Here is a 22,308-nt window from a genome sequence, read left to right on the forward strand (position 1 = left end):
GTTTCATCGTTGAAGTTCTTACTGTGTTCATCCATTGTTCTGAGTTCAGTGAGCATCTTTATGACAATTACTTTGAACTTTTTACCAACTAAATTACTGTCTCCTTTTCATTAAGGGTTTTTTTTTGGTGTAAATACATTTATTGATACCCATTTTATATAGTTCAACGAAATAATCTATAAATACAAAAGCATTTTACTTTTGGATATCACCATGGTACGTGTAAATACTCAGCAGTCAGTCATCTGCAAGAAGCACTCCAAGTCACACTATTAGGTTTACAGACCTGAACATACACATTTCATTCAACAGTGGCACTTATGTACTCAAGTGGTCCAGTGGCTTTGGAATAAATGACTACTGGGCACAAGGAGTAAAAATAATGTGTAAGTTTAAATCAACAGAAAGGGTAAAAACCAACAACAAAAAGAAAAAATTATGAATATGCTAGGCGAAGGAAGTACCACAGTTGACACTTGGTGTCAGAATACTGGAGATAAAGTATGTTGAACAACATGACTGTAGTAACGTGCTCTCTCTGACTCCCAGAGGACCAGTGCCTGAGGGTCATTCATGATCAACAAAACAGCAGTACTTAAGGAATCCAGATAACTTAGAATAATAGGTATGTAGCTGCTGGTATTGAGTTTAAAGAAAAATGAGTTAAATATTTCAGTGACATATGAGTTCCTCCCCTAGGAGGAGGAGATTGTAGGGAAAACAATTTTTTTTAATCCCCTTTGCTACATCGATCATGATCATTCATCTTATGCAGAAGAACCCAGATATCTGGTACCCAAAACACCGGTGCAAAAATTTTTTCTGCTGTAAAATTTTTTCCTCAGTTCTTCCACTGCTGAACCTTGCCTTTAACCTGATGCAACATGAAAGTTTCTCCTTTCTTCAGTAACAAATATAGGAATGTCCTTTGCTGCAGTCAGACCATGAGTCTTCTGAGTTAGCAAGCAAATGCATTTAAAAGGTCTTAGGTATGCAATGTTCAAAATTGAAATCTGAGAGGCAGTGTTAGAGCTTAAGCAAAGCAGCATTTTTAGAGACTACTCAATTGAAGTTCTGTGGTCACTGGAATTCCTTTTTGTCATTTTTTAAAAAGAAATAGTAGATTCAGTTGTAGACCACTGGTTGAAGGGGTTTTCATCCAAATGAGAAACTCTACCCTTCATCTGTAGTGGAACAGGCACCAGATTCCCACAAGTGGCAACTCCCATGTCCTGTAGCACGTGGCACCTGATCCTGTAATGAAGAGTAAGCTGGCACAGAGCCCGACCACTGGAATTCAGGCTAGATAGCATTTCTCGGTGTGCCAATGCTTTCAGGCTGGGGCACTGGTCTGGTGACCACAGCCCCTATGAGAAGTCACACCACCTCAAAAACTTCATGAATAACTTTTCAGAAACAGTGGAAGTTGTAGTCCATTAAACCTTTTCGTTCAAAACTTTCTTCCCTAAGAATGCAGACCAGTGCCAAAAATTTAATCACTTCCTTTAAATAAAGGACAGTTGTATTATTCAGTTTGATAATTGCCATAGATTCTTTGTCATAAGCACTTCCACTGCCATCTTCCTTTAACCCGTATATTCAAGACACATCCATTACAACATCAATCATGTGACAGCAAAGTTCATAAGACTGCATATCCACAGGAGAACTGTCTGTTGCAATGTATATTTTGCTAACATCGAAGAGAAAAGCTTTTTCAATACCTGAATTTGATATAAAAATATTTAATAGGTTTTCCAAGGTTGGCAGTTGTGGAGTAAGTTTCTGTACCACCTTACTAAAGGCTTCAAATATTGAATGGTTATAGATACTAGTCAAATAAAAGCTAAGGTGGAGTTTTTCTAGCCCAGCATCTGCAAGGTCATCATTGGCCCTTTGGTGAATGTCTCTCTGTGTTTCTATTTTCTGATCATCAGACAGACCATCAACTTTGTGAATAAACCTCAAAATTCATGGCTGGGTTAACTTTGTAGGCTTTAGAAACAGTAATGTGAAGCCTCCATGTAGTCATCCTGTGCATCAATGACATATATCAATGCTCCTGTTCCCCTGAAGATCATCTCATAGTCAAAAGATGGGTCAAAAAAGTCCACTTGCCCAGGAAAATCCCATAGTTGGAAATTCACAAAGGAGCTATTGGAAATGTCATCTTTGTAAATCCTGTTGGTACTTTCCAAAAAGAATGTCTCGTTGGGTGACATTTTATGAAACACCACCCTTGGTCAGTGTGTCCAGCACTCCTGACTTCTCCAGGTACCTCTGGAACTGCTCGCGCTTTGAGTTGGCAGCCTGAGGAGACACGGCAGGTCTTCATTAAGGTTTTGTCTAAGGTTTTATCTTGTTCTTATGTTTGAAACATATTCCTTTGTTTCTTCATTTTGTTAGACTCTCTGTGTTGGTTTCTGTACATTAATCGTAACAGCTACCTCTCCCAGTCTTGAAGGAGTGGACTTGTGTAGGAGGTAAACCTTCTTTTTCAACCCTGACCTAGCTTGTAGTTGTCCCTCAAACTTCTGTGATTATCCACACAGTCTATTTTATTTTTAATACTTCCCAGTAGTTGAGGGTGTGCTAAGACATGTCAGGGTTCCAAAGGGAAAGATTTCAGGACCCAGATTTCAGGCTGATCAGTAGCCAGATCCCAAGGCAGCACTTTTATTTATTTATTAAAAATTTTTTTTTCTTTATTTATTTTAGAGAGAGAGGGAGAGAGAGATAGAAACATTAATGAGAGAGAACATCAGTTGGCCACCTTCTGCATGCCTTCCACTGGGGATTTGGCCTAGAACCTGGTCATGTGCTCTGACTGGGAATCAAACCAGCGACTTCTTAGTACATGGGTCAATGCTCAACCAGTGAGCCACAATGGCCAGGCTCTTTTTTCCCTTTGTTGATTTTTAGAGAGGAAAGGAGAGGGAGAGAGACAGAGAAACATCAGTGAGACAGAACATCGATCGGCCACCTCCTGCATGCCCTCCACTGGGGATTGGGCCCACAACCAGGGCATGTGCCCTGACTAGGAATCGAACCAGTTACCTTTTGGTCCATGGGTTGATGCTCAACCAGTGAGCCACACCAGCTGGGTTAAGGGAGCACTTTTAATTTTTTTTTTTTTTTTTAATCCTCACCCGAGGACATTTTTCCATTTTTTTGTACAGATAGAGTGGAGGGACAGAGAGGAAGGGAGAGAGAGAGAGAAACATCGATGTGAAAGGGACACATCGAGTGGCTGCCACCCGCACGACCAACCAGGGCCGGGGACAAACTGCAACCGAGGTACGTGCCCTTAGCGGGAACCGAACCCGGGTCTCTCCGGACCGCAGGCTGACGCTCTAACCGCTGAGCCAAACTGGCCAGGGCAAGGGAGCACTTTTAAAGTATGCAAATATATACAGACCTGTGGGACCCAAGTATAAGTCCTGCTGACCATCAGGCAATCCAGAAGTATCCCCTGGGCAGCAGTTGCAAAAATTGGGGCTTCAGAAGAGTATGTTAGCTTTTTGGGAAACACCAGTGAGCTGTGGTGAGACAAAGGGAGACAGTGAAGATGCTGTTCTCTAGCCTATATTCCCCTTAGAGCCCCATTGTAAGACTCCAGATGTGTGACAAACCTGAATTCTGCCCCTAAGGCTGAAGCTCCAGGACAAGCAAATATAGGCCTTTTTCACTGAAAGCCTGGCAGGGTGTGTCAGTCCACTCTCAGTGCCGTGTTCTGGGGGTAGTAGCCTGCCTAGAACTGTCACACTCCTGTGGGACCCTGTAATGCAAGCCTCTCTGGCCACCAGAGTCAAGGAATCAAGGGGCAGCAGCCTCAAAACCCAGAGCAACAAACACTTGTTCCCTTCTGAGAGATAATGGTGCTCTGGAATGTGGCAGAGGGAGAGCAGGAAGAAGATTATTTAGAAGCCTGCCCTTCAGGTTGTAACTATCATGATAAACTAAACTAGTAGGCCTCCTTTCACAGAAAGATTGAGTTCCTGGGTCTGTTGCCTCTTGCTGTGTCCTGTTCTGTTTTAGAACTCTTTCTTCCTTGGTTATACTCCTTTGAGACCCATGAATATAAGTAGTATCACCAGCCAAAAGAGTCAGGCGATCTAGAGGTGTCCCATGGTGACAGCTTAAAAATCAGGGTACCTTACATGGATGTAAGGAGAGGCAGAGGAAGAGTGCAGAGATTGCGGCTACTGGCCTCAGTTCCCTGAGAACCTGTCTGTAGGCCTATAGAAGTGTGCCAAACCTGAAGCCTGCCCCTCAGGTCAAAGCTTCTAGATGAGCAAATAGGCCTCGGAAACACTAGGATATTTCAGTTTGCCAAGAACTGTCTCTTTGATTGTTTTAGTCCCATGGGAACCAGGAATGCAAAACTTCCTTGCCTTCAGAGTCAGGTGATCAAGAGTTGTCCCCTGAATGATAGTCGCAAAAATTGGGGCACTAGACGTAAAAACCGGGGCACACCCCTGGCCAGTTTGGCTCAGGGGTTAGAGTGTCAGCTGGTAGACCAAAGAGTTGTAGGATTGATTCTGGTTAAGAGCACGTACCTTGGTTGCAGTTTGGCCCTGGCCCTGGTCAGGATTGTGGGGAGGCAACCAATCAATGTGTCTATCACATCGATGTTTCTCTTGCTCGCTTGCTCGCTCTCCCTCCCTCCCTCCCACTCTATCTGAAGATAAATGGAAGTGTCCTCAGGTGAGGATTGAAAAACAAGGCACAGACTCATATGAAAGTTTCATTCTGGAGGATACTAGTTCTCTGGAGCAGGGCAGAACAGAGAGGGTAAAGATGGTATCTGTGGGGGCGGGGGGGGGGCAGAAAGCCTAGGGTTTTGGGGGAAAAAAAGATAGCATTTCAAGTCAGTGCCTGCCAGCGTGCATCCCCATAATACATTCCAGCAGGCCCCTAGATGTTTAAGTTAAATGACTGCCCCGCAGGCCCCTAGATGTGTAAGTTAGATGACTGCCCCGCAGGCCCATGCTTTAAGATGAGCAAATGAGACTCAAAATCTGGGCAGGATCAACTGCTTCTGTACTGGATGCTGGGGTGAATTACAGGACAAGAGCACTTTTAAGAGCCGTTTCCCAGATCACTTATAGCTTTGAGGGTCTCTTGGATACAAGCTCTGTTGGTTGGATTTATTTATTTATTTTTGTTAACAGATGTTTCTCCTTTTCCCCCCATTAACATCATCCTCCCAATCCCCTCCCCCCAGCATTGTTGTCTATGTTCATGGTTATGCATACATGTATATAAGTTCTGTGGTTTATCTCTTCCCTCCCATGTCTGAGGTTTGTCAGTCTGTACCCTACTTCTATGTCTCTGGGTCTGTTTTGTTCATTATATTCCACAAATAAGTGAGATCATGTGATATTTGTCTTTCTCTGACTGTCGTGTTTCGCTTAGGATAATACTCTGCAGGTCCTTCCATGTCATCTCAAAGGATAAGAGATCTTTCTTTCTTACAGCTGCATAGTTTTCCATTGTGTATATGTACCACTGCTTTTTTATCCACTCATCTACTGATGAAGCCCTGTTGGTTTTAATGGCTAGATGTTTTGGGTGTTTGTCTCCGAGATGTAGGTCTTAAAAGTTGGGGAACACACTGTGGTGTTCAGACTCTTTGCTCTACAGGAAGAAGCCATGGGTTTTGAGTTTCCTTCCCAGCATGGATCACCGCACCTGGAGTGGGGTTTATCACAAGATTGTGTCTCAGCCTCTCCAGCTTCACTGTGCTTTTTTTGTTTGATGTGTATGTTTAGTCATTGCTAGGCTAGTTTTATTTATTTATTTATTTTTTAATCCTCACCTGAGGACATTTTTCCATTTTTTGTTCAGATAGAGCGGGAGGGAGAGAGAGGAAGAGAGAGAGAGAGAAACATCGATGTGAAGGGTCACATCGAGTGGCTGCCACCCGCACGACCAACCAGGGCCCGGGACAAACTGCAACCGAGGTACATGCCCTTAGCGGAAACCGAACCCGGGTCTCTCTGTACTGCAGGCCGACGCTCTAACCGCTGAGCCAAACCGGCCAGGGCGCTAGGCTAGTTTTCACTTTTTTTTTTTTCCAGAAGAAATTGTTCCATATGTAGCTGTAGATTTGGTGTGTTCACGCGGGAGGAGATGATGAGTTCTGGATCTCCCTCTTCCTATGTCGCCATCTGGAACCAGAATGCAGTATTGAGTGTATGGACCAGTTTGCTTAACCATGCACCATTAACGGACATCTGGCTCTTTCCAGTTTTTGAAATAAAGTTGCTAGAAACATTTGTGTACAGGTTCTTGAATTAACATAAATTTTCATTTTTCTGGATTAAATGTAATTTCTGGGTCTTATGAGTCATAAGGTAGTTGAACTTTGAAAAAACTTAAAAACTATTTTCCAGAAAGGCCATGCCATTTTTTGTTCCCAGCAGCAGTGTGTGGCTGATCTGGTTTCTTTCCCTTCTGACCAGCATTTGGCATTGTCACTTTTGTTAGAGTTCTTTATGTATTCTAGATATGAGTCCTTTTAAGATACGTGGTTTGTAAACATTTTCTCCCACTTTATAGCTGTCTTTTTATCTATTGAATGGGGTCATTCATAGAGCAGAAGTTTTTTATTTTGATAAAGTCCCTTTATCAATTTTTCTTTTAATGGATAATATTTTTGGTGTCAGTGTAAGAGCTCTGTGCCCAGCCTTAGATCCTGCAGATTTTCTCCTAGTGGTGGTGGTGGTTGCTTTTGTTGTTGTTTGTTTTTTTAGTATGTGACCCTTTGTCTGGTTTTGGTGTTGGGGTAATATTAGCTTCATAAAAATGAAGAAAGTGTCCCTCTTCTGTTTTCTGAACAGATTGTGTAGAACTGGTATTAATTCTTTAAACATTTGGTAGAATTCTCCAGTGAAACCACTTGGGTATGGAGATTTCTTTTGGGAGTTTTAAACTTATGAGTTCTATTTTCTTAGTAAAATTATTGGACTATTTTATCACTTTGACGTTGGATAAGATAGATTAGTTTTCTGCTTGTCAAAGAATTGATTCATTTCATCTATATGGTGAGATTTATGTGTGTATTAAGTCCTTTGTGCTGTAGGTGCTCGAATAATACCATTTTGTTAAAACATTGATGAGAAAAAAAAATCAATTCCTAGCAGGGTCACTGTCTGTGTGGGGTTTGTACATCCTCACCATGTCTTTGTGCGTTTCCTCCAGGTAGTCCACTTTCCTCACACATCCCAAAGATGTGCATGTTAGGTTAGGCACGTCTATTTGTACCAGTGTGTGTGAGCTCAGTGTGAGTATGAGTGTGCCCTGCAGTGGAATGGAGTCCTGTCCAGGGTAGGTTTCTGTCTTACATCTTGAGCTGCCTAGATAGACTCCTTCCCTCTTCACCCCTGAACTGGAATAAGTGGGTTGGAAAAATTATATTACTTGTTCTTATCAATGTTTCTTGAATATATGTACACCTCACATTTATTTCAGTGTTTAATATTAGAAGTTTTGTGGGTCTTTATTTAGAAGTTTGGTGATGTTTTGGTGACCAGAAATAGACCATAGGAACTTAACACTTGTTTATATCAATTAGCCTATGGCTAATTATAGGTTTTATTATATGGCCTTTTGCTTAAAGCTTCAGTTTCCAAAACCCATCCAGGATGTTAAGTGAGAACATAATGTATTCTCTTATTATCCTTTTGATAACTATAAGGTCTATAGTGATATCCTGTTTCATTCTTGATATCAGTAAATGGTCTTCTCTTTATTCTTTTTATGTCAATTTTATTAATCTTTTCTAAGAACCAGTTCTCTATTTCACTTTTTCTATTCAGTTTTATTAATTTTTGCCCTTTATTATTTTTTCCCACTTGCTTGCTTGGAGTTTATCTTGCTCTTCTTTATCTAGTTTTTTTTTAGGTGTAGGCTTATATTATTTGAGACCTTTTCTATTATAAGCGCTTAGTGCTGTAAATTTCCCTCTCAATACTACTTGAGTTGTGTCCCACAAGTTTTGATTTGTTGTATTTTTATTTTCATCCAGTTAATTGTATTTTTTAAATTTCCTTTGACATCTTCCTTGACTCATGAATAATTTAGAAGTTTGTGATTTGGTTTCCAAATGTTTGGAAAATTTCCTATCATCTTTCTAATTGATTTCCAGTTTGATTCTGTTGTGGTCAGAGAACACACACTGTATATTTCCATTCTTTTAAATTTGTTGAGTTTTTTTTTTAAATTAATATAGTTTTGTTATAGATGTTTCTCCTTTTCCCCCCAGTGACACCCTCCTCCCTACCCCCCTTCCAACCCATCTCAGCATTGTTGTCTATGTCCATGGTTACGCATACATGTATTAAAATTTTTTTTTCCTTTATTGATTTTTAGAGAAAGGGAGAGGGAGAGATAGATAGAAACATCCGTAGGGGGGAGAGAGAAACATCGATGAGAGAGAACATCGATTGGCCACCTCCTGCATGCCCCCCTCTGGGGATTGGGCCCACAACCTGGGCATGTGCCCTGACCGGGAATCAGACTGGCCACCTCCTGGTGCATGGGTGGAAGCTCAACTACTGAGCCACACCAGCTGGGCTTGTTGAGGTTTTTTACTGGCCCAGGATAAGAACCATTTTGGTATATATTATATGGGTACTTGAAAAGAATGTATTTTCTGTTGTGAATGGAATGCTTTAAGAATATCAATTAGATCCTGTTGGTTGATGCTGTTGTTGAATTCTTTTATATTCTTCCTGATATTCTATTCTAAAAATCTTTCAAAAGGGGTTATTGTGGTCTTCAACTGTATTATGTAGATTTGTGTATTTCTTTCTGTCCTGCTAGTTTTTGCTTTTCATATTTTGGAGGTCTACTGTTTGGCGCATATACATTTAAGATTGCTGTCTTTTATCATTACTATTATATAATGTCCCTGATAATTTTCTTTGCTCTTAAGTCTACTTTATCTGTTATCTAAATTATTATAGTCACAGCTGTTTTCTTTTGGTTAATGTTTACATAATATATCTTTTTTTTTCCCTTTTACTTTCATCCTGCCTATATCACTATATTTAAACTGAGATTCTTTTTTTTCTGAGGTTTAAAATATTTATAAATTTAGTAATTTATTAATATTAACAGATTGTTATATAATAATAGAATTGTGCTATATAATATATTCATAATATTTAATTGCACATAAGGAATACACACACACACACACGACTAAACTGAGATTCTTATAACCTGGCTGGTATGGCTCAGTGGATTGAGCGTAGTCCCAGTCAGGGCACACGATCCCAGTAGGAGATGTGCAGGAGGCAGCGATCAATGTTTCCCTCTCACATTGATGTTTCTATCTTGCTCTCCCTTCCTCTCAAAAAAAAATCAATTAAAAATCCATTAAAAAAATAAACAGTTTTTTTGTAGACAGCACATTATTGGGTCATATTTTTTAATTCACTCTGGCAGTCTGTCTTTTAATTGGTATATATAAACCATTTATTTATTTATTCATTTTTTTAATCCTCACCTGAGGACATTTTTGCATTCATCTTCAGATAGAGTGGGAGGGAGGGAGAGAGAGAGAAACATTGATGTGAGAGAGACATAGCGACTGGTCGCCACCCACAGGACCTCAACTGGGAATGGGAACAAACTGCAACTGAGGTACATGCCCTCAGTGGGAACTGAACCTGGGTCTCTGGTCCATGGGCAACACTCTAACTGCTGAGCCAAACTGGCCAGGGCTAAACCATTTACATTTATGTAATTACTGTTATGTTAGGGCTTCAGTCTGGTTCCTTTCCTGCTTTTCTTTTTCTGTGTTCTGTTTTCTTTAAACCATTTCTTTTTTAAAAAAATTTTTTTCTTTATTGATTTTAGGGAGAGAAAGAGAGAATCATCAGTGAGACAGAACATAGATTGGCCACCTCTTGCATGCCCCCCATTGGGGATTTGGTCCACAATCTGGGCATTTGCCCCGACCAGGAATTGAATTGGCGACCTCTTGGTGCATGGGCAGACACTGAACCACTGAGCCACACTAGCTAGGTCATTCCTTTTTTCAAAAAAATATGTTTTTATTGATTTTAGAGAGAGAGGGAGGAAGAACGAAACATCATTGAGAGCAAGAAACATCAATCAACTGCCTCCTGCACACTCCTCTTGTGGAGATTGAGCTGGCAAGTGCCCTGATCAGAAATCGAACTGGCAATCTCTCGGTGCATGGGATGACACCCAACCAACTGAGCTGCATCGGCCAGGGCTGTGTTCTGTTTCCTTTTTTTTTTTTTTTTTTTTTTTACTTTCCTGTGGGATAAAATTTTTTTTGAAATTTCATGTTGATTTATCTATGTTTTGAGATATCTTTCTTTGTATAGTTTTTATGGTGGTTGATCTAGGAACAGCCGTTCCTCAAATGAGGTTGGTTTTGTACAACATTGTTTAATTATAACGTTGATGAGAAGCCATAAGAACTTAATTTGTTTATATCAATTAGTCTATGGTAAAATTGGTTTCATTATATTTCATTTCACTTAAAATTACAGACTCTATCAAGGACTTTAAGTGAGGACTTACTGCATCACACTGTATATACATGACATACCACATTCTTTTGGTGGTGTCATTTTAGCAGTTCAGGTCTTCCTTTATGTCCCTATACCCTCCTTTTTTAATAATATAATGTCATTAATAATTTTCTACAGCCCAGCCAGTGAGGCTAACTGGTTGAATGTCGACTCATGCACCAAGAGGTCGCTGCTTCTATTCCCAGTCAGGGCACATGCCCAGGTTGTGGGCCCGAGTCCCTGTGGGAGGCATGTAGAAAGCACCCTATCGATGTTCTCTCTCATCAATGTTTCTTTCTCTCTCTCTTGAATCAATAAAAATATTTTTAAAAAATAATAATTTTCTATAGACATTTAGAATAAGCAGACAATAGTATATTTGCTTCAACTATTAATTTAGAAAACTTAGGAGAAAATAAGTCTCTTTATCCATATTTTGCTCACTGTTTTTCTTTCTGCCTGATGTAAAGTTCCTCTTTCTGCTTTCTTTGTTTAGTATTTCCTTTAGTCATTCTAATAGAGTAGTTCTGTTGGCAGTGAATTCTTTTAGTTTTCCTTCATTTGAGAATTCTTGCCCAGTTTTAAAGGATATTTTTGCTGTATATGAGGTTATGAGTTCATAGTTTGTTTCTTTTTTATTTTTATTTTAAATCTTTATTGTTGTATGTATTACAGATGTTTCTCATTTTCCCCCCATTGACCCCCTTCTCCCCACTCCCGCCCCCCTCCCACCTTTTCCCACACTATTGTCTGTGTCCATTGGTTATGCATGTAAGTTCTTTGGTTTATTTCTTCCCAACCCCTTTCCCTTTGAGGTTTGTCAGTCTAGCAATGAATTTGTACTTATTAATCCCTTCACCTTTTTCACCCATTTCCCCAACCCCCCTCCCATCTGGCAACCAACAAAATGTTCTCTGTATCTATGAGAATGTTTCTGTTCTGCCTGTTCATTTTGTTTGTAGATTCCATTGTCGATAGATATGTATTCATTGCCATTTTGTTTGTTCATATATTTTTTCTTCAAAAAGACCCTTTATCATTTCATATAATAACGGTTTGGTGGTGATGAACTCCTTTAACTTTTTCTTGTCTGGGAAAGTCTTTATATGGCCATCGATTCTAAATGACAGCTTTGCAGGATAGAATAATCTTGGTTGTAGGTTCCTGCTTTTTATCACTCTGAATAATTTCTTGCCACTCTCTTCTGGCCTTCAAAGTTTCTTTTGAGAAATCAGCTGACAGCCTTATGGGAACTCCCTTGTAGGTAACTAACTGCTTTTCTCTCGCTGCTTTTAAGATTCTCTTTGTCTTGGACCTTCTGCATTTTGATGATGATTTGATAATGACATGTCTTGGTATGGGCCTGTTGGGGTTCATCTTGTTTGGGACTCTCTGTGCTTTCTGGACTTGAATGTCTGTTTCCTTCACCAAGTTAGGAAAGTTTTCTGCCATTATTGTTTCAAAGAGGTTTTCGATTTCTTGTTCTCTCTCTTCTCCTTCTGGCACCCCCAAGATGCGAATGTTAGCACGCTTGAAGTTGTCCCAGAGGCTCCTTACACTATCCTCATTTATTTGGATTCTTTTCTCTTTTTGCAGTTCTGATTGGGCGTTTTTTTTTGTTTTTTGTTTTTTTTTTATCCTCACCCGAGGATATTTTTCCATTTTTTGTACAAATAGAGTGGGAGGGAGAGAGAGGAAGGGGGAGAGAGAGAGAGAGAAACATCGATGTGAAAGGGACACATCGAGCGGCCGCCACCCGCACGACCAACCAGGGCCGGGGACAAACTGCAACCGAAGTACGTGCCCTTAGCGGGAACCGAACCCGGGTCTCTCCGGACCGCAGGCGGACGCTCTAACCGCTGAGCCAAACTGGCCAGGGCTGATTGGGCGTTTTTTGCTTCCTTATATTCCAAATCAATGGTCTGTTTCTTGGATTTATGTACTCTACTATTGAATCTGTGTAAATTATTCTTTATTTCAGTTAATGCCTCCTTCATTTCTGACTGTGCATCCATCATTCCTTTTTTATGCTTTTGAGGCCATCACTAAGTTCACTGAGCATCCCTATAAGCAGTATTTTGAACTCAGCATCTGTTAGGTTGCTTATCTCCATTTTGCTTAGTTCTTTTCTTGGGGTTTTGTTCTGTTCTTTAATTTGGGACCTGTTTGTCTCCTCATTTTGGCTGCCTCCCTGTGTTTGTTTCTGTGTATTACTTAACGAGAGGTATGGGGCTATCTGAGACCAGATGCTGCTTGTTTGAAAGAATTTAGGAAAACCTGAAGCAGGATCCAAAACGCGCCAATCCTATGGTTAAGCAACTGGCAACAGCTTGGGTGGGCCTGAAAGTTGGGTGGGGCAGGGCCTCAGGGAGTCACCAGGGCAGGGCTACCAGTATGAGCCAGGTTGTTGGAGTCCCAGATATGGAGACTGTCTGCCGCCCCAGGGAAGGGCTCACCAAAGGAACAAAGGCCTCTGACAGCACGTTTGTCCTGGAGAAAACCCCCTCTCCAGCCCTCGCTCCAGTGCCAAACAGCTCAGTTCTTCCCTGTATGTCTCTGGTGCCCCTCGAGCTGCCTCCCCCTCCAAGCTTAGAGGGAGAGTCCTATATGTCCGTACGCAGGCCCTTTAAGGAGCTGCCTGGGGCTCCAGTCGCGTCACCTTCCCTGAGCCTCAGTTCCTGCTGGTTTTTCCAGCCAGAAGTTATGGGGACTTCTCTTCCTGGCACTGAAGCCCTGAGCGGGGCGTCTGGTGTGGGACGGGGACCCCTCAGTCCTCAGGGAGGACCTTCCCAGCCGAGGTGTCCTCCTGATTTTTATCCGCCACAGGTGGGTATGGGACCAGCCTGTCCCCACCGCCCCTCCTACCAGTCTCGATGCAGCTTCTTTAATTCCGTAGTTGTAGGACTTCCATTCAGCTTGATTTCAGGCGGTTTTGAATGATGGCTGTCCTGTAGTTTAGTTGTAACTTTGATGTGGTTGTGGGAGGACGCGATACCCGTTTACCTACGTCGCCATCTTGACCGGAAGTCTCATAGTTTGTTTCTTTAAACACTTGAAAAATGTCAGTTTCTTCAAGCCTCCGTGTTTCAGTTGAGAAGTCCTCTGTCATACACAAAGTTTTCCACTGTAGGGAAGGTGTTCTTTCTCTCTAGATTCTTTCTTTCTTTCTTTTTTTTATTCATTTATTATTATTATTATTTGTTGTTCAGATAGAGTGGGAGGAAGAGAGAGAGAGAGAATGGAACATCAAAGTGAGAGGAAACATTGATCAGTTAACCTTTTGGTATATGGCATGGATGCTCCAACCAACTGAGACACACCAGCCAGGCTCTCCAAATTGTTTAAAATTGTCTTCTTTGTTTTGTCTTCAGAAGTCTGAGTAATGTGTCTTGGCATGGAATTGGGTTGATCCTATCTGTATTTTTCAACCTGCCTTCTTTCTCTTGTCCTTCTGGGATCCCCGATGACACAAACAGTACATCTTCTGCTACTGCCCCACAGGTCATTAACACTTTTTTCCCCCAGTCTCTTTGCTTTCTGTTTTTCAGATTGTATCATTTCTGTTGTTCTGTCTTCCAAATTCACTGATTCTCCCCTCTCTTCTCCGTTCTGATTTTTATCGCATCCATTGTTTCAGTTATTGTATTTTTAGTTTTAAAATTTTTTGGTTCTCCTTTATAGTGTGTTTTTTTGCAGAGACTCATTAGTTCATTAGCTTGAAAAGTGATGGTAATAGCGTATAGAATTCTATATATCACAGCTGCTCTAAAATCTGTCAGATAATTTTAACATCTTTATTATCCCAGAATAGGCATATATTGTCTTTTTTTATATTCAGTTTGTGTGTGTGTGTGTGTGTGTGTTTTTAATAACAATAGGCCCTGACTTGGTAGCTCAGTTGATTAGAGCATTGTCCGATAAGCCAGGGTTTAGGGTTTGACCTCAGGTAGGGCACATGCAAGAATCAACCAATGAATACATGAGTAAGTGGAACAATAAAAATCTGTGTTTCTCCCCCCCCCCCTTCCTCTCTCATTCTAAAATCAATTAAATAAAATAACAATTATACATATATATATTTTTAAGTTGACCTACAATATATTAGTTTCAGTTGTACAACATAGTGACTAGGCATTTATGTATCTTTGAAGTGATTACCCAGATAAGATTAATACCCAACTGATAGTATATTATCAGTTATTACAGTATTATTGACTGTATTCCCTGTGCTGTACTTTGCATTTCCATGACTATTTTTTTAAATGTTTTTTATTAATTTTTAGAGATAGAGGAAGGGAGAGGGAGAACTAGATGGTATCATCAGCGAGAGAGAAATATTGATTGGCTGCCTCCTGCACACTCCGTACACGAGGATTGCACCGCAAACCCCCTACATGGGGATTGAGCTACAACTCGGGCATGTGCCCTGACTGGAAATTGAACCAGCAACCTCTTGGTGTACAGGTCAACGCTCAACCACTGAGCCATGCTGGCCGGGCACCTCCATAACTTTTTGTTAATTCTCACTCGAGGATATTTCTCCACTGATTTTTTTAGATGCAGTAGAAAGGGGAAGCGGGAGGAAGGGAAGGGATAGAGAGAAACGTCGATGTGAGAGAGATATTTGGTTGGTTGCCTCCTGCACAACCTCAACTAGGGCTGGGCATTGAACCTGCAACCCAGGTATATGCCCTTAACCGGGGATCAAACCCCCGAGGCCCTTTCAAGGGCTGACACTCTTAACAGCTGAGCCAGAGAGGCCAGGGCTTCATGACCATTTTTTGTAACTGGCAATAATTTATACTTCTTTAATCTCTTTCACTTTTTTTACCCATCCCCTAATGCTCCATCTGGTGACTATCAGTGTTTCTTGTATCTAAAGTTTGTTTGTTTTAGTTTGTTTCACATATAAATGAAATCAAAGAGGGCAGGCTCTTTATTACTGCTGGACCAGTTGGAGTTCCGGCTCCCCATGAGGTTTCTTGTGATATTACACCAGCGGGTAAGGGAGTGTGCCTTGTTTCTGCTGGGTGGGGTGCAATTACAGGCTCCCTAAATTGTGTCCACTGATAGCACAGGGAGGTGAGATACCTTTTTAAAAGTCCCTGTGCCCTCTCTGACAGCCTTCCTCCAGGGTTTGAAGTACCTTGTTACAGCCTGATGAGGGTGGAAGTTGGCCTTTGCTGCATGTAGAGATGGAGTCACAATATTTTCTGTGGTGTTGGCTAGATTTATCTATCTTGGGAGGCTGCTCCTTTCTTGGACCTGTAGCTGAGAAAGCAGGCTTTTCCCCCTGCATCCCCCCCCTGCATCCAATGGTATTTTTGGCTTAGCAGCTTGGAATATATAAGGCAAAAGGAAAACTGAGAGAGCTCACCTATGTTGTTATTGGTTTTTTTTCTTTAGGTTTTTTAGTTCCCAAGGTCCCAGCTAATCTACCTTCTTTCTACTTTTCAGAGTCTTATTACATTTACTTATTTTATATACAGTGTCCAATATTTTCAGTTATAGTTAGCAGGGAGTTAATATAGTTAGATGGAACAGTACATCTGCTCCATCTTCCTGGAAAAAGAAGTTTCTATAGGATTTTTTTAAAACACAAATGTCATATTTGCACTGGACGTGACATAATGGAGTAGTCATGGGGATTGTGATTATAGAGTAATTGATTTGGCATAATGGCTCTGGATAATGGACTGTGTGATGTTGAAAATAATTGGCTTAAGGGTCTTTGAAAAGGTGCCTAAAGGTACCGTAGGTAAGGATCATCTGAACTTGAACAAAGTGAGGAAGAAACAGAGGAGACCCAATTGGATTTAAATCTCGCTCTAGAGGAGAAAGTCAACAGATAGGTAGTGAATCCCCCCCCACACCCGTGTTCCAAGGTCAGTGACATGGCCCATGTGATTAGAAAAATTGAGCAGACTTTCTCTTTTACAGTGTGGTGTGATATTACTCTTTGCATTGATTGTGACAAACTGTATATGTAAATCTAGATGGCTGGGAAGGGTACTCTTGGTGTCGTCATCTCCCCCCCCCACGCTACCACCAAAAAACAGGCTGATGCATCTATGTCTCACCATCTTCCCATGGAAGGGAGCTTGCATCTCTAAATTATAAGTATTAATCCCTACCTTGAATGCAGGATTTTTAAAGATAACATGAGAAAACCCTTAGCAAAGTGGCATGAACTTTGTAAGGCCTCTTTTTTCTATGCACATTTTTATTTCCCTTTGAATGAACAGAAAGGCCTCAGAATTAGAGATCTAATTTTTGTAAGAAGCACTGAGATTCTTTGAAAGAATTGATATAACTGATCATCTTGTCTTTTGTAATAAAAGCCTAAGGAATCTGTAACACTTCCAACAATAAAGATTAAAAAAAAAATAGAAGCCTAAGGGAAATGTGTAGTCTTTTTTTTTTTAATCCTCACCCGAGGATATTTTTCCATTTTTTGTACAGATAGAGTGGGAGGGAGAGAGAGGAAGGGAGAGAGAGAGAGAAACATCGACGTGAAGGGACACATCAAGTGGCTGCCACCCGCACGACCAACCAGGGCCGGGGACAAACTGCAACCGAAGTACATGCCCTTAGCGGGAACTGAACCCGGGTCTCTCCGGACCGCAGGTCGACGCTCTAACCGCTGAGCCAAACTGGCCAGGGCTGTAGTCTTTTGATATATATACAGCATAATACTTGCATTAAGTATGATGAAATTAGACTATGTAATATAATCTCTGGCTTCTAGTAGACATCATAGATATTGTCATGTATTTGAGTAACTTTTGGAGTAGAAGAACATTATTTAAGGAATATTGAAATATTTCAAGTTGAACTCTGATCATTCTACATTAATACCTTAATTTCTAATTGTATCTAATTCTTAATTCTGAGTGCTATATACATATCAAACTATTAAATAAAAGTTTATAGGTTCATAGTATTACAGGTAGCCCTTTTTCTTACACCAGAATATTCGTAATCTAATTGCCAAGATGAACATATTTACAAAAATCTGTAATATAAGTATAGTGACTAAAGTGAGTCTGAGGACTTTGATTAAAGATAACCAGCTTTTAATTTTTCAAATTTGGGTACAAAGTGTAAAATGGAATGTGCTATTTTTTAAGGAGTGTTAGGGAAGAACCCCAATCTCATAAAGGATGACAATGAGTAACTAGATTTCAAAGGCAATGACTCAGCAAGCAGGAAGTCCACATGTTCAGTAGGTGCCAGTGAGTGTAGACCAGGAAACTGACCCATGAATCAGAGCAGGAGTTACCTACTCACAGAAAACAACAGGTGTTATTTGTTCCCATTTTAATCTTAGTTACTTGACGTTACACATTAACTGATAATGTAAAATACTATATTCAAGGAGCATCATTTCCATTACATGTCATTTTTAGTAAAATCTGGCTTTTAAAATACAAGAGACTCGTGTTGAACAGAGCCTTGAACAGCTAATGTGATGGATCCCAGTAGTACTCTGGGTCTTTGACCTCATAACACTCCTGCCAGCTCCCCACTATAAATTCTTTCATGGATTGCTCCCTTGGTCAAAATAATCTCCCCAGTCCAGTTGTCTTTATTAAACTTCTTATTCACTTTGAAAAGATTGTTAGTTTTATACCCAATTTCATGTTTTCAGGGAATTAAACTGGACCTTGTTGACAACGTGATGTATTTTATACCTTTCTAAGCTATTCTCTAAACTAAAAATTATTTTGGGATCTTTCCTAGGACACTGGGCCAATTTAAAACAGCCTCAGATTTTGAGTTTTCATCAACTGTAATAAGGGGAAAGAACCCCAGAGGTACATTATATAATTTAGACCTTTTTTGAAATGGTCAATGGAGCTTTAAAAAAAAAAAAAGCCTGCCCTGGCCGGTTTGGCTCAGCGGTTAGAGGGTCGGCCTGCGGTACAGAGAGACCCGGGTTCGGTTCCCGCTAAGGGCATGTACCTCGGTTGCAGTTTGTCCCCGGCCCTGGTTGGTCGTGCGGGTGGCAGCCACTCGATGTGTCCCTTCATGTCGATGTTTCTCTCTCTCCCTCCCACTCTTATCTGTACAAAAAATGGAAAAATATCCTCGGGTGAGGATAAAAAAAAAAAAAAAAAGCCTTGTTATATTTATGTAAGTTGTACTCCAAAAGAGGCTGTCCTTAATACTATCATTGAAAAGATAAGAGAGCTAGATAATTTGTGTGTAATGCCACTCTGAATAGGAGCCTATACCCTTCTATTGTAAGGCATGTTGGAGCCAAAATCAAATAATGGGAAGAATCAAGAGTAGAAATCTCATCATAAGTTGGTGTGAAGAAAATGACTTATAAAAACAGTCATATTTTAGCTATTTGTCTTCTGCTTTGGGGACATCCACACTTGATCCGTCTTTTGGTTTTTATATTTGTTTTTGTTTCTCTGAATTATACACAAAAATATCTGAAGAGTATTTCTTTTAGTTTATATTAATTCTACCTCTGTATTCTAACTCTTAATAGCCCCCTATTCTGAAAAATGACAAAACAGACTGGTTCTGATAATGGTTTATTTGTTGACTATCTTATAGAACAGACGTCTATGGGAAAAGGGTGTGTGTGTGTTTAAAGCAAGGAGTCTGTGAAAATTTTCATACAAAAGGAAGAATATTACAAAGCAACTCTTATTTTGGTTCTTGGGCTCCAGTAGATGTCAGTCTCTCTGTCTTTTGAGAAGGCATGATCATTTCAGGATTACTTTGCCTTTTTAGCTTCTGTAAGTCCACATTTAAACTCCTACATTTTCTGTAATTGATTTGTTTGAACCTATAACCATCAACAGTATTTCACATAGAGAAATGCAAAATCTACGTTATCAAAATGATAAAAATAGCATGGATATAAAATATAGGTGATCTGACAATGTTGCTTAAATAATTTTGATAAAGGCCCTAAGCTGTTTTTCTCTTAATGTGGTCATACTGATATTACAGGTTGATGAGTGCTTTGTCCTTAATTTCAGTAGATGGAAAAACAAAAGGATAAAATTCACTTGTAAAAGTTGCAGGGAGCTGTAGAAGATTAATTTTTTTTTACACATTGTATAAAATGCTGTTCAATACTCATTAATTTTCTCTTACAATTTATTTTGGGTAGAAGGTAAAGAGAATAAAATATTCAAGCATGCCTTCTTGTTGCTCTTAATCCAAATTGTCTTGTTATCTTGTTCCAGTTTTGGATATTTTAGAGTACACGTTCATGGATTTGAAGAATGCCGTACTTGAATAACAGTTAAAAACCAACTTCTAAGCATTTCATACTTTTGGTCCCTGTGATGTCTAGGAGAATTTTAAGTGGAGACATGCTCTCTACTAAAGTGACCACTAGTTCTTGAATAAACAGTATTTTAACTTTTGTTTAGTAGCACTAAAGATTCTAGTATCCAAAATTTCACTTTATTTGCTGTTAAAAACAAGCCACCATCCTCACTTCCACTCTCAGATGTGAGTATCTTACCTTAAGCATGTGAACATGAAGGGGGGGGGGGGACAGAGACAAGTCTGATCCACAGGTTCTGTTTCTTTCCTCTCTGCTCAGTTCCACTTCCATCCAGTTGTCATCCCTGTGGTGCCCACAGTGTTGGAGTCCATTCTCTGTCCTGAGAACACTCTGCTTCTGACTGGTTTCTTCCTCTAAATTCAGTCTCAGTTACTACTATTCTTCTGTCTTTCTCAACACTGTTGTTTTGAACGTGTTAATTCTACATTTGAGATTTCTGTATTTTACCCAGATTATTATATATATATTTTATCCTCGTCCGAGGACATTTTTCCATTTTTTGTTCAGATAGAGTGGAAAGGAGAGAGAGAGAGAAACACCAATGTGAGAGGGACACATTGAGTGGCTGCCACCCACACAACCAACCAGGGCCGGGGACAAATTGCAACTGAGGCACATGTCCTTAGTGGGAACTGAACCCAGGTCTCTCTGGACCGCAGGCCGACGCTCTAACCGTTGAGCCAAACCAGCCAGGGCCGAGATTATTCTTAAGACTAGAATTCTGTCATTACCACTATCCTACCTATCCACAGTTCCCCTAGTTCTTTTCACTAAGTAGTTTTTAAGAAATCATTATTGTATTCAGTTTTTTTTTTTTTTTTTTTTTAATCTTCATCCGAGGACATTTTTGTACAGACAGAGTGGGAGGGAGAGAGAGGAAGAGAGAGAGAGGGAAACATCGATGTGAAAGGGACACATCGAGTGGCTGCCACCCGCACAACCAACCAGGGCCGGGGACAAACTGCAACCGAGGTATGTGCGTGCCCTTAGCGGAAACCAAACCCGGGTCTCTCCGGACCACAGGCGGACGCTCTAACCGCTGACCCAAACCGGCCAGGGTGTATTCAGTTTGTTAAAGACAAAAAGTTATCAAGAATATAGTTGAGGCATAATAAATATTTGACATACTAATATTAAATAATTACTCTATATAAATATCCCCCCTCCCAAAGCTTCAGTAAATCATCCATCCCTTCTTATGGGTATAAGAAAGTGGTAATGCAACACATTTCCTATCCCACTCATATTCCAAATAAAATTAATAAAGGTAGTTACCAGGCAATAAACTAGTACATTCTTATTGTTCGATAACGTTACAGCTAAAAAACAATTTGGAAGCATCCTCTGTGTATGGTAATTCAATTAACAGGGCATGAACAAAGTTAGATATAAAGAAAAACACCTGAATTCAGTGCATAATAACAAAAGCTAAGAATCCAAGAATTCCCCCATTCAGAACATAGGTAAAATTATCACAGCTCTCAAGCAAAAATAAAATACCAATATCCAGTTAAAGGAAAACGAAAATAGACTTTAATGTTAGTATATTACAGGATTAGATTTGATTACATAGAAGCCCAAAATTATGGTGACTTCAACAAGGTGGGAGTTTATTTTTCTCTCAATGTAGTTTATTTCTTTTTCAAGTAAAACATGGCCAAAGTGGATAGTCTGGAGCTGACAGTGGCTCCACAGTGTCCTCAGGGTCCCAACCAGGCTTGCTGCCACTCTTAGCATTGGCTTCCATATCAAGGTTAGCTTCTGGCCCTTTATGACTCTCAAACTCAATCATCACCTTGCACACTCATTGCTCTCCAGAGAAGAAGGGGTGAGGCTAGAGATGAGAGGACTTTTTCGTGGAGGCATCTCCCTTTAAGCAGCCTTCCTAGATGGATGACTCACAGTGGTCTGCCTACATATTGTTAGCCAAAACTCAGTCACATGAAACTGAGAGAAGCTGGGAAGTTTCTTTTTTTAGTCCTCATCTGAGGATATTTTTCCATTGATTTTAAGATAGAGTGGGAGGGAAGGAGGGAGGCTGAGAAGAGATACATTGACTGGTTGCCTCCTGCACTACACTGACCAGGGCAAGGGAACTACAACCAAGGCACGTGCCCTTGACCGGAATCAAACCCCGAGGCTCTGGTCCACAGGCCAATGCTCTTAACTGCTGAGCCAAACTGGCCAGGGTCTGGGATGTGTTAATTAACTTGATTATGGTGATTATTTAAAAATGTATACACATCAAATCATCTTAAATATGTACACTATTTAGTTGTCGATTATATCTCAATAAAGCTGGAAGAAGAAAAAGAGGAAAAGGTGGCCTGGCCAGTGTGGCTCAGTTGGTTGCGGGTTCCATTCAGGTCGGAGCATATACAGAAGGCAACCAGTCATCTCTTTCTGAAATCAGTAAGCATGAAAGGAAAAGGG

General features: G+C 40.4%; 1 protein-coding gene and 1 pseudogene across 1 annotated transcript in view; one reads left to right on the forward strand and one right to left on the reverse strand.

Annotated features, from left to right (window-relative positions):
* Positions 1 to 22,308, forward strand: part of MTFR1 (mitochondrial fission regulator 1) — an 80,670-nt gene that overhangs the window by 52,053 nt on the left and 6,309 nt on the right. The window lies entirely within an intron of this gene.
* Positions 1,303 to 21,741, reverse strand: LOC118631830 (annotated as a pseudogene).

This window comes from Molossus molossus, unplaced genomic scaffold, assembly GCF_014108415.1.
Source record: "Molossus molossus isolate mMolMol1 unplaced genomic scaffold, mMolMol1.p scaffold_m16_p_16, whole genome shotgun sequence".
Classification (NCBI taxonomy): Eukaryota; Metazoa; Chordata; class Mammalia; order Chiroptera; family Molossidae; genus Molossus; species Molossus molossus.